The following is a 12,909-nucleotide window of genomic DNA, read 5'->3' on the forward strand; positions in this document are numbered from 1 at the left end:
CGATGGACAGTATCAACACCAATACAGCCTGCAGTAAAAGACACATTTGTATTAAAGCAGTGGTGCGCTGCACCTGAAAAACTGGGTGTCATCTATGCTGACAAAGTCTTTCACCAAGAGAGGACTGCAGTTTTGACTTGTATACAGTCCTGCAGGGTGGAAAGCAGCTACTTCATCACTCAACCGGGATTAAATCAGAGACAAATGTTAACACACACCCAACACACACTCACCAGTGTGTGCAGCAGTTATAGCTGTAACACTGAATACGAATGCACCACCCAGCTACTCGTCTACTGTATGGAATGAAGGATTGCTGCAAATCAATCACTGTGCACAACTGTACCATGTTAAGATTCCTGTCTATGTATCTATTTTCTAATGCATATATGTTTGTTTCAAAATTTATAGCAGGGCAACATCTCGAATTCAATAGTTTCTAAAAACTTCATTTTTATATATATATATATATATATATATATATATATATATATATATATATATATATATATATATACACACACACACACACAGTACACCCTCGCTATAACAAACCTGTTGCGGTCCAAGTCTTTTGTTCGTTATATTGAGGGGTTTATTATAGCGAAAGGACAATCAAAGTGAACGGCAAACTGTTGGAGTAAGTTAATGAGATGAGCTTGTGAATAAAAGAAGAATTACATGTACCTGTTTGTCTCATGTATGCAGTATTCTGCCTTTGCTTTATCCTATTTGTTAAAGAATTAAAACGCAGTGCAAAAAGCAAAATTCCCAAATTGAAGGTGAACTTTTATTTATCTTTTTAATTGGGGGTCGGGCCAGGTATAGCTCAAAAATTTAACTTAATGTCAGTGCCGTACTTGAATGCAACGTTTAATACAATGGACATGTCAATCCAAATGGAAAGATGAAGAAAAACTTGCCCTCGGTTGCCAGAATATGCCAGTAGGTCTGATCTCTTAGTTGTTCTTTTTATGAAGTGTGTGTCATCTGACTTTTGTATCTTTGAGATGCATTTTAAAAGTGTTTTATTTAATGTCCTTGTGGGTATTTGTCCCATTTTGTGTCCAGTAATTGACTGAATACTTTCACATAGTTGGTTGGCCCGTTGCCAGCGTGGAGTCGCTGATGATTGAAAATGAACATGACATTTGTGAGGAGGTAATGGAATCCATACAGTACGTAATTAAATTCATGACTCTAAGGAAGAGTCCATCATCCCCCACCTTGGACCAGCAGGAGGGGCGGGGGAGGGGATGATACAGTCCCAGCAGGCACCTCACTGCAGCCTTTATCCAATCTCTGTGTCAAGTTTAGTTTTTAAGTTCTCTGTTAATGCTGTAATTCTGGGCAATTAATTACAACAAACGTCAATTAAAAATCTACCAAATATTGTAGGAGAATTAAATTTCAATTATAAAAATTACATTAGAAAAAGGAGACATTAACATTGGTTTAATGAATTCCGCTGCAGGTGACAGTTGTTATTTTGTGTTGAGGGGGATTATGCAGCATTTCAGGAGTTTTGATATAAATATGATATGGTTGAGGAGTGTCATCATGCATGTGCGTATTGTGCTCTGCCATAATCATTACACAGATTACTTCATTTACTGCCTTTTTAATGTCACATAACGAAAGGTTTGTGGGCAATATTCATTACTCTGAGCAAAAAATAAATATTTTTTGGCAAACTGTTGTATTGATCCCTGTGAATTAAGAAAATCCACGTCATGTCAGGACATCTATCCCGGCTGTGTGACAAGAACCTGTCTGATGACTTTGAAAGCAAACGTCTAAAATGAGATCAGGTGCTCTTCAGTCTATTAATAGCCAACGTGTAGGTATTCAGGGTTTTGGTGGAACCAATTGTCATAACACCATGTGTGTTTAGTCCCCCACACCTTTATGCTATACACATTTTCAGATCAATCTAACATGGGGTTCATAAGTTACGAGAAAACATATAACACCTGTACACTGTATGTGCGCTGGGCTCCAGCCTCTGTGCATACTGTAACTAGGAAACGGGAGAACAGTCTTTCACAGAAAAACTGTTCTTAAAGTTACTGATTATTTTCAACACAAAATCCTGCTCCTCAGAATGAGCTAAACCATCTCAACATGAAACAGTAGGACATACATCAGTGGATAAAAACATAACATCCCGGTAACATTTATTCAGAAATGAAATTTGACCTTAAACGTTTGTACTTGGCAAAGACTGCAGAAATCTAAACTTCACAAAGCTATAATAATGGTCAGTCTGACCAGATTTTGTAATGTTCACACGCCTACTGCATCTGCAAAAAATGTTGCTGCTGGCCAAGAAATGATTTTAGGCAAACCCTCGATGCAGTTCCTATCACTTTAATTATTTGTTCTGTTTTAAAATGTGTAATTTGGTCTGTTTTTTTTTCTTCTCTTTTCTTATTCAAATAATGTTTAGTTTTTTAGGTTTTTGTTTTCTGAGCTTTTGGCCTTGGGAATCTTACATTGTGTGTGTGTATGTGTGACATTTGTAAAGTGGATTAGATCAGTTTGACAGATAGATGTGGGGAATTGTTTTAATTGTGCAATTATCAAACAGTCACTCACGTTAAATAGTATTTCATGTAGTACATAACAGAATAATTCTATGTGATCAAATTCAGTTATTTTGTAGATTTTCCGTTGTGAAGTGTATGTTATAAGACTAAAGCACAGATACATACATTTTTGTTTTTATGCTGTGATGGTTTATATTTGACATTAATAATTTTACACATGTTTGTGTTGCTCCAGATGGAATATACTAGCTTTAAAAATGCAAGCGGTAAACATGTTTTTGAGGTACTGTGAAATGTATCGAGATTATAATATTTTTTTAATAGAACTGTTTTCATTACTAAAAATAAAAGTATTGCTGTTATCGCCTTGCTTATATATAGTAGATAGTTATTATTGTATACTTCCTGTTAAGGCCTTTTTTTATTTTGTATTCGATTTTAAATGACAAAAGGTATACAGGAAGTGCTGCATGTAAAACCATTTGTTTATAAACAGTATAAAGAAATAGACTTTCTTGTCTACAGTGTAGCAGCTATTTGTTATACAGACAGAATTCTTTTTAAAATGCCTTATAAATAGAAAATAATGAGTTATTGTTTACAATTATCATTAAAGGGGTCGGTGTAAAGATTGTTTTATTAGTTTAGTGTGTTATTTTAGTTCTATGAGGTAGTTGCTGTAGTGAAAGTGCTGGTGGAAGAACAAGGACATTGTAATCTGAACAAGTCAAGTGTGCTCTGTTGATTCACACATTTTTGCAAATCCTGCCAAAAAGAGATGGCTCAATGAATCCTACAAGAATTCAGAGTAAAAAGAACTAAATTCCACCATGGTTACCGAGTACAGATGTTCAGTCAGAGTGTTATCACAATTGAAATAAGCCTGCACTCACAGATTTTGGCAGACCGATTTAGTACCCATGAACTTTTCTTGTTTCAAATACCGTATTACTTCAATTTGGTGCTGCTGCGTTTATTTTAAATTGATCAAAATGACTGCAGCCCTTAAACGAGGGCGACCATTATTAACAATACTATGATTTACAAACGCTGCAATATTTTATTACATGATTTAAGGCATTTTAGAAGCAGCGCCGTGAGAGCCTCCGATCTGCAGCACTATACTCTGTGTTTTTGGGGCTTGAATACAGTACATTTACTGACACTTAACGAGAGGTGGGAGTTGGGAGGTAAGGGGAGTACTGTACCAGTGAATCAGGAGTGTGTATTGGTTGCTATGGGGCGGGACAAGAAGAGGAGAGAGAACAGTAATTGTGTTTTTCTTAACAAAAAATATTACCTCTGAATATCGGTTTGATTTTTGTTAAAACTTTTCTGTTAAAAATTTTTTCTCACTGTAATTTACCTGCTTGTTTGTAATTTCTCTGTAAGAGAAACCGAAACTAAATCTTCTCATAGATAGTAAGCATATATATATATATATATATATATATATATATATATATATATATATATATATATGTGTGTGTACAGGACTGAGTAAAATTCCAATTAAATAAATAAAAAAAAAAACCAACTAAACCCCCTACAAGAATATATCTTCAGCCAGCTTTCGGATTGAGCTTGGAGCTTAGCAAAGCTCTAAGTTCCACTGAGTTAAAGATTTCACCATCCAAGCTGAGGACGAGGTAAACAGATAGCCCTTGCTTTATCCCCTGCTGTGTCTAGTTGATATCCATTCAGAACCCAGAATAATTCAAATTTAGTCAGATTTTAGTGTAATCTGTTTATAATAACTGATGAGCAATTGTTTTCAATGGGCTCACCCAGTTGATATTTCCCGTAATAACCAACCCCTGTCTAACTGAAAGGAATTCCAACCATATCTCACATAGTTGCTGTCTTCTCTGGCTCTGGCAGGAAAAAAATTGCTCATCAGAGATTATAAAAAATACTGTATGGGGTAGTGTATGATAAATGAGATTTTAATGCCCACCCCCGGGGTGGGATGCTTGGACAATGTAGCATCCCACCCTTCGGGTAGGCATTAAATTCTCATATCACACACTGCCCCATGCATTGTTCTTTTATATAAAGCATATATTTTACAAATGTGGACCAGAGTTGAGGCGTATAGTGAAAACCGTTATCTCGGAGTGGGGTATCTTGTCTGACGGGATTATATTGTCCTCTGGACACAAAACCCCAAATATCCAGTCCATATGTGTCTCATTAAACCTTGAAAAAGACCCCTTCATCTGCATTACGTTTCCGCACAGCAGCGTTGAACTCTCACAGAACTGTTCAGGTATGGGGTCTCGTAATTCTGCATGGCGTCTACGGCTTTAAGGATTGGAGATATTGCTGAAGGTAGGCAACGTCTGTTTTTATTGCAGCTTTTGTTTTCAGCGCCTTTTTCATTTAGAATTTGTTGATGCTCATCTTCAGAAAGCTGAGGAAAACGCACTCCCCCAATATTTTTTCAATCTAGGTCAAAGCAGTTGCGAGGAGTATACATACAGTTGCTATGGATGTATTACAGTATATGTACCATTGCTATGAATCTAGACAGTTGTTAAGGACTTCGGGGGATATAGTGCAAACTATAATCTGTCACTTGATGGTGTGTGTTTTTTTTAAATTTTTTTATATATATATATATAGTATTCGCCAATTGATTTTACCCCGTTTTTCTCCCAATTTGAAATGGCCAATTGTATTTAGACTCACCGCTACCACCCCCGTGCTGACTCGGGAGTGGCGAAGACGAACACACGCTGTCCTCCGAAACGTGTGCTGTCAGCCGTCAGCTTCTTTTCACTCTGCATGCCCGCCATGCAGCCAACCCAGAGCTATAGCGTCGGAGGACAACGTAGCTTTGGGCAGCTTACAGGCAAGCTCGTAGGCGCCCGCCCAGTCTACAGGGGTCGCTGGTACACGGTGAGCCGAGGACACCCTGGCCGACCTAAGCCCTCACCCCCCCTTGGAACGGTCGGCAGTGGAATAGCCTGGACTCAAATCGGCGACCTCCAGGCTATAGGATGCATCCTGCACTCCACGCAGAGCGCCTTTACTGGATGCGCCACTTGAGAGCCCCCACTTGATGGTGTTTTAACAAATCACAAGACAGATTTTAAAACAAGGTTTAATAAATATATTATTAAAGGTTCTGATGTTATTAACAAGGAGTAATACAAAATTTAAGGACATGTTACTAGCATTACTTCATGCTTGGTTATTAAGTAATTGTAAGGTTTCTCAAATGCATTAGTTGTGTGTTCTTATAACACTGTCACTTATTATAAGCAACTTCCAAATATTATTTATAACATACTTTGTCGTATTTTTAAATGCTTTCTTGATTGTTTATAACCGATCCTTAAGTAACAATAACAAGGATTGTTTGCATTCCAGAATGTTGTAGAAAATAAGATGACAAATGATTTTATAACTTTGCAGATTAAAAAATCATACTGCCCCACCCCTGAACACTGATTTAATACTCAAATCATTTTTAAAATTAAATTTGGCCTACCAGTCAGTTGTCAGATTAAAAAAATATGATTTTTGGAAAGTTAAAGGAAAATGAGATGGGTCTTATTTCTCAAAGCTTCCAGGTTATTCCCTTTCAGCATATCAGAATACCTACTAAGCTTTTATATGCACTACAATCATTACTAATTAGGGACATAGATTGACTATATTATCGGGCGCTCTTTGTTTCTGATAATACAGGATATTGTCACATTAATGATCCAGTGAAGAGCTTTGTCAACAACTACAATAAAGCAAAGCCTGTTTTACCTAACTAGCATGTCATTTACATTCCTTTTTAATGTGCATAAAAGCCTCCTAAGTATAGCTTTAATTCACATGCACCTTGAATTTTGGTTGCCATGGAGAATGGAGTCTGTCATTTGACAAGAAAAGTCACCCATTTATGACAGCACTTTATCTTGTCTCTCCAGGGGAAGAAAATGTCACAAGTGAGAGCAGGAAAAATTAAAGCTTCAAAAAATATCAGACTTTCTCGGTTTCACTTTTCTATTAGTCCGTTATGTAATTGGTAATATTGATTTGTATTAAAAATAAAAGGCAAGCACACTAGGACAGGCTCGACGAACTGAGTTTCTGGACAAACTCAGACAATTCAAGTTGTTTTTTGTTTTTTTTTGAATGAGGGGATTGATTAGTAAAGGTTAATCATCTGGATTGTTAGGTATGCTTAACATGTTATAATAAGGCTGGATTTATTTCACAGATTTCACGATTTCTGTTAAATTTGTTGTATAATAACTGGAGAGGAAAATGATCCATTTTAAATCTGGCAACACTATATTTTAATGCTTTTAATAAATATTATATTTAATTGTGAAATATTTTTAGGCCATGATGTGTAGAATATCTCTTAATGTCTTTGCATAGCATGAATGTCGGCAGCCAACTTGAAAAGTGACACATTAAATAACAATGTATACAAAGCACTGTAAAAGGGAACATAGTTTTAGACTGTCGTGAGGTAACTGTAACTGTTCTTGATCTGTCATAAAAGGTTTTGTTTGGTTGAGCATGGCATTGAGGTTTATCTGAGTACTTATAAGCAGCCAAATACAGTACCTCACTGTGCAAAGTTGATTCACATTTTAATAGGATTTTCAAGTCCTTTCAAAAGGAACCGATCCATTAAAAACTCCTGCTTTAGATCTGGCAAACAGGCTTCTTCTATGCACAGAACAGTTCACAGCCTCTCTTGCCAGATCACTAACTGAGTGCTTTTCAAGCCTGGTGGGCAGTACTTGTTTCCATGCATTACACAGATAGACCGCAGTAGTCGGCAGCTGCATGCAATTGTGAACCCTGACTGAGCTGTAATAAAACAATATAAGCATTGCTTGGGGGGGGGGGGGGGGGGGTGTTGAAGGTAGTTACCACTACAGAATGCTCAGGCATATGAAAGCAGAGCTAGCTGACAAAGGGTTTTGAGTTTAGATTTGGATTGAATTGGAGAATTGAACTAGCCAGACGTGTCGGGAGAAGGCTAAACACTGTAGTGCCACAATGTTTTATTTACTTGGGTGGGGGGTGGGTGGGGGGGGGGGGGGTCCTTGAGACCAGATAGAAAGATAATTGTGGGTGTACATTATTGTTATAGGCTAACCTGTTTTAAACTACTGTATGTTTATTTAACATGGATTTTTGAAATCCTAAAGTGTACAGTGCCTCCACTTCATATTACTACATCAGCCAAACAGGGGGCGATGGTTTATTCCATTTATATTTAAGCTATTTTTAAAATACACTTTTAATGGGAAAGGTTGTTAATGACCAGTAAAAAATATTGGAGACTAAAAAACATTACCTATAAGAATTGGCAACCTATTTATGTATTTAAAAAAAAAAAAGAAAGAAAGAAAAAAGATTTCTTATTACAGTAGTAGTGTGGAAATGGAAAGGTCGTGTTTTCAGAGCGTCGTCTTTTTTTTAACTCGTTGTTGTTTCCGTTGTGTACACTACCTAGAGTAAAGTCAGAACGAAGATGTTTTGTTTCATTACACCTTTGCTCTTTGTTACGCGCTACACAGTTAAGTGGTTCCCAGGTAACTAATGTACACATCCGATGCTGCTCTTTATGGGAATGCTTTTAGATTTGCTTGCTGGCTGTGCTTTATAAAAGGGTCAAGTTGCACCTAATGGTAACACAAAGTAGTTTATGGGCTTGTCCATATTAATACAATAATAAAGGGTGACAGGAAGAGACAAGGGCACAGGAGTGATTCCAAGCAGCTGGCAATCCTGGAGAATCGGAAACACACCACCATTGAAAACTGCAGCGAAAAGCAAATTAAACCCTGTATCTGCCATCTCGCTTGCTTTTCTCTGCTTTCCTGTTTGGACTTGAAGGTGATTGGAGCCAAGGCAGTGACAGTTGACGGAAGTGTTGCAAGGAGAGAGTATTTATTTACAGTGAGTCGTGGTGATGCTTGTTCAGGATGTGGTTTCACGCAGGATGTGCTGTCTCCACCCCCCATTTTGATCATTTGACAAAAAAAAAAAAAAAAAAGAAAACCTGATTGTTTCAGACCATAGTCTGTGCTTGGAGAAAGTATTGTGTAACATGCCTGGACTTGGATTACTCTATTAATGCACCATCATAGGAAGTTCCTGTATAGGGTTTGAAGGCAGGGATCAAGGTTAGCTTAAATCCAGATGTGTTTATTGCCAACAATTATGAATAAAATATGGAAGTGGGCTAGGTGTACTTGCCACAGGCTATTGTAAATGTGGGTGACTGAATTAAATGCAAACAAAATGTCCTGAAGTTTCACTTGTCTAATCCAACCTCAACTTGCGGTTCATCTTAATTATTGTTTTTACCTCACAATAATAACACCTAACCCCTAGTGTTGATACAAACGCTCATTTTACTAATGCTTTTTCTTTTAATATAATCCTTTTTTCTGTTTTTCTGAAGGTAAATTATCACTTTATCTTACAGTTTGGCCAAATCTTTGTCTAGTCTAGTTGTTGTAAACTTCTGTTGTGGTCGATTAATGAGTCCCCCCGCCCCCCCACTTAGTACTTATAAACTGTTATTCCTAAGCTTGTGTTGTGGACAGGTTTTGCAGGCGATTCTTATATCTGTTCAAAAACAAATCAGTTCTCTAGTGTATTGCCAGTCCATAACTGAATTGTATATATATATTTTTTTTTTTCTTTTGCACTGAAAATATTTGACAGTGGTAATAACAGAAGCGACTAAATGTCATTTTGACTACTGTCTGCGTGTCAACACTAGTCCAGAGGGTTTCATAGGGATGTTTTATTGATTCTGCAATTGCACACAGTAGACTGGACAAACTGAACTGAGCTCCTGGGCAAGGAGAGCCCCTGTATAAAATCCATCTGTTGGATGTATGCAGACCATTCGACATCTCTGAACAGGGAGTGCTTACTGTACAGAAGGCTTTCTTGGCCCTTTGTCTCCGCTAGGCTTCCTTTTCCATCAGAAACAACCATTGTTTCAGGGGCAGAAGTGAAAACTTCTTTCCCTGTTTATTAAAGCATAATAGAATGTGGAAATCAACTGTGATTTTTCTAATACAATGCAATTGAATATATATTTTATAGAAACCATGGCACCCTGGAGGTGCTCCTTTTGAAGTGAGTGCAGACTTTGCCCTCGTTTTGTTTTTAAAGTCACTAAAAGTTTGAAAGTATATTGAAGATGTCTATGAATTTCTTGGTGTCGGGCAGCCTTGCTGTTTTAAATATGTAAAAAATAAAATTAAAGTAAAAAATCTCAAGAGTTACAAAACAGTGTGAGAAATTATTAAAACAGCTTGGTTTTAATGCTCTATTGCAACACTTTGATGCATAGATCACAAAGAGACATGTATCTCTTCAGTTCATTGGCTTTGAAATTGTAATCTAAGAAAAAATATGAATGATTGTATTTTACTTTTCTATAGTATACGGTAATGATTTTTACTCTGTCTTGAAGCATTGTGATCATACACTTTCTCTGGATTTAAAGATGCGTTTTATGTACAGATTACTGTTCGAATGCTAAATGTCATTCATTTTCACAGAGCTTTTTAAAAAGAGTCACTGTTGTCTGAAGCAGTGTCATTTAAGAAATCATACTGGTATAAATTATGATAGGATGAAACAGATTAATTTTACCCTGAGTGGCTTTTCTCATTCTTGGAGCCTATTGATGCACTGCTCATTTTCACTGCTTGCCTCCAGCAAGTTAAACTGAGATTCCTAAGGGAGGTTTTGACAGCAAAGGTAATGTACTCGTTGTCTCAAGAAACAGAAATTCCATCTTATTCCCGTAAAGTGACACTGGAGTCCTTTTCGGAGTGATTTACAATTAAGTTAAATTGTTAATATTGCATTTAGATATTTTTATCTTTTAGATGTGTAGACTTTTCTGCTTCAGCCTTTAAAAGTGTCCTAACTTTATATTGTACTTTATAAATATTGCAAATGAAGACACAGATTTATTTATTTTTTAAATGGAGGAATAAAGGATTCATAAAGTAGCTTTTTGTAGAAATCATTAGGCTGTGTTTTTTACTGAAAGTCACTGGGTTATATAGGAATGCTATGAAGCAGGATAGGTGGCTCAGTACCTCAGTGTGATTATCCTTGGTCAGAGGTCAGTGTGAATCTAAATCAACAGTAGTTTAGCCTCCAGAGATCAGCCGGTACTAACCGTTCTAATTTGAAGCCTTTAGAAAGTGTTTTAGGCCCCAAATTACAGTTTTTGCTTTACATTATTAGCATGAAGGTTAATGATTTTAATTAAGGTGGGTGATATATGTCAAACTATATATGGATTAATTATCCTACTCTAACTTCAATTGTTTTGAACATTTTACTGTATGCTCCTCGCTAATGTGAAGCAGTAGATTTGTACTAAGAGAGAAGGGGGTTGTAAAATGTATATGTGAAGTAGGTATGCTTAAAGTGGATTTAATGACTAAGGTAACACTTGACAACAAAATCTACATATCGTGTAAAACAAGAAATCCTTGATCTTTCAATCGGGTGCCTACCTGACCATCCTATGTCAAATCTCTTCGAATATGATACATGCCTGGTAAGTTACATCAACAAGTATTGACTCATGAATGAACTCCAGTGTCCGTGCAGTATCTGTGCATGCTGTGTTAGTCGAGCAAACGCACGCAACGTTACATTGCTCAGCTACCAGAGTTCATTGCGTACCCCCGCTTTAAAAACAGGCTGAGCAATTTGAAACATCAGATGTAATTCCAAAGATTTAATGGTGAAAGTCAAGTGTCAAAACACATTTTTTCTACCTAAAATAACTGGTATAATTTTAAAATAGAAGAAGATAGACACGAGATTGATCAGTGGGTAGCCACCCCATTATCTCACAGGCTGTTAATTTTACCAATCCTAGTTCAGATGTCAAAAGTTGGATAATTGAAGAAGGTGTGAGCTGTTGGGTCAGAATCTTTTAATTTATTTATCCTTTCATTTTCTGGGCATGTCTAAAGAGGCATTCTTTAGAAGGCTTATTTATTGTTCAAGAAGGAAAGCTTCTGTAGTACTGCACCACAAGCTGATTATAGAAAACACGTATTAAAAAGTTACCATTGGTCTTATCTTAAGCTTTTCATGAGCTGCCATTATTAGATGGTTATCTGGAACTAAGCCTAAAAAGCATTTTCAGGCAGCTAACCAATATATTCATAATTTGCCCTGTTTATATATATATATATATATATATATATAGAATGGGTTTTCAGCATACATACTTCTGGAGTTGGTTCCTTTAAAATGTAATCTGAAGGTCTCTTTTCTATGCAGTCAACCTTAATTGTGGAATGTACTGTAGCTTTATGATTAGGGTCATTCAAATGTGATCCAGGACTAGACGTGATCAGTAATTAAACTAATGCTTAAACATTCAAGTAACCCTATCCTAATATCTCATTCTCAGCTACAGTATGATGTACCCCTGAATCACACCTAAATAACTTTGCAGTCTGTAACATTTTTTTTAGATTTTTAATGATGATAAATCAAGTACATTTTAAAAGTAGCTTAAGTTTCAACCCCTGTATATGGTTGTCTCCTTCAGGAATTTTACTTCTTTGTACTGATTTGATTAAGAGAAAAGTGGCTTTTAAACCTTTGAAAGATACTGACTTTAAAAAAAGATACCGTGACGTCATTGCCAGAACTACTCAGTATTCACTCCGCCCACAAAGTCGCTTAACATAAATGAGGAGGCTGAATATGCATCCGAAATATTCAATTACCGTGGCGAAAATGAAACTTATCAACAGCACTTTTATCATTTTCAAAGCACGCGCCGTCCTTTTTCACACGGATCTGTCTAAACACTAGTTTGGTCTGCGTCAAAACAGTAATCTCTGTGGTTTTCATGAGGCTTCTTTATTGTGCGACGGTTCAAAGTTGTTTTTTCAGAAGAAACTAGAATTCTGATGTTAACTAAATAAAAGACAAGTTTGAAACATAAAAAAAAATATATAAACCACTTCCTTTGCATTAACCAGTGAGTTAGCTCTGCTTATTACTGTAGATAAGAAGTTATCATTTAAATTATGCACTGCCAGCACATAGTTTCCTGTTGAAGCAAAAAAAAAAAAAAAAAAAAAAAAAAGTTCAGTACTGGAATTGTGGTTTTAGATTATTGTTTATTAAATGTATCCACTTAAAGAAAACGTGAAGAAAACGTAGCTTGCACAAGTTTTGTGGTTGCAAGTTGCATGTTGTTTGTTATGCTAGAATTGGATATTAGGTGGGTCTTTAATGTTGTGGGAATATTCATGACTTGAACCCAGAGGATTTAAAGAGGCTGTACCACATACAGTTTCTGTATATAAGGGTGAAAATA

At 36.4% G+C, this 12,909-nt stretch overlaps 1 protein-coding gene across 8 annotated transcripts in view; it reads left to right on the forward strand.

Moving 5' to 3' along the window:
* The window catches only part of LOC117413924 (forkhead box protein P1-like), a 165,349-nt gene that overhangs the window by 21,909 nt on the left and 130,531 nt on the right, over nt 1–12,909 (forward strand). The gene's annotated exons all lie outside the window — the stretch shown is intronic.

Source organism: Acipenser ruthenus, chromosome 25 (assembly GCF_902713425.1).
Source record: "Acipenser ruthenus chromosome 25, fAciRut3.2 maternal haplotype, whole genome shotgun sequence".
Taxonomy (NCBI): domain Eukaryota; kingdom Metazoa; phylum Chordata; class Actinopteri; order Acipenseriformes; family Acipenseridae; genus Acipenser; species Acipenser ruthenus.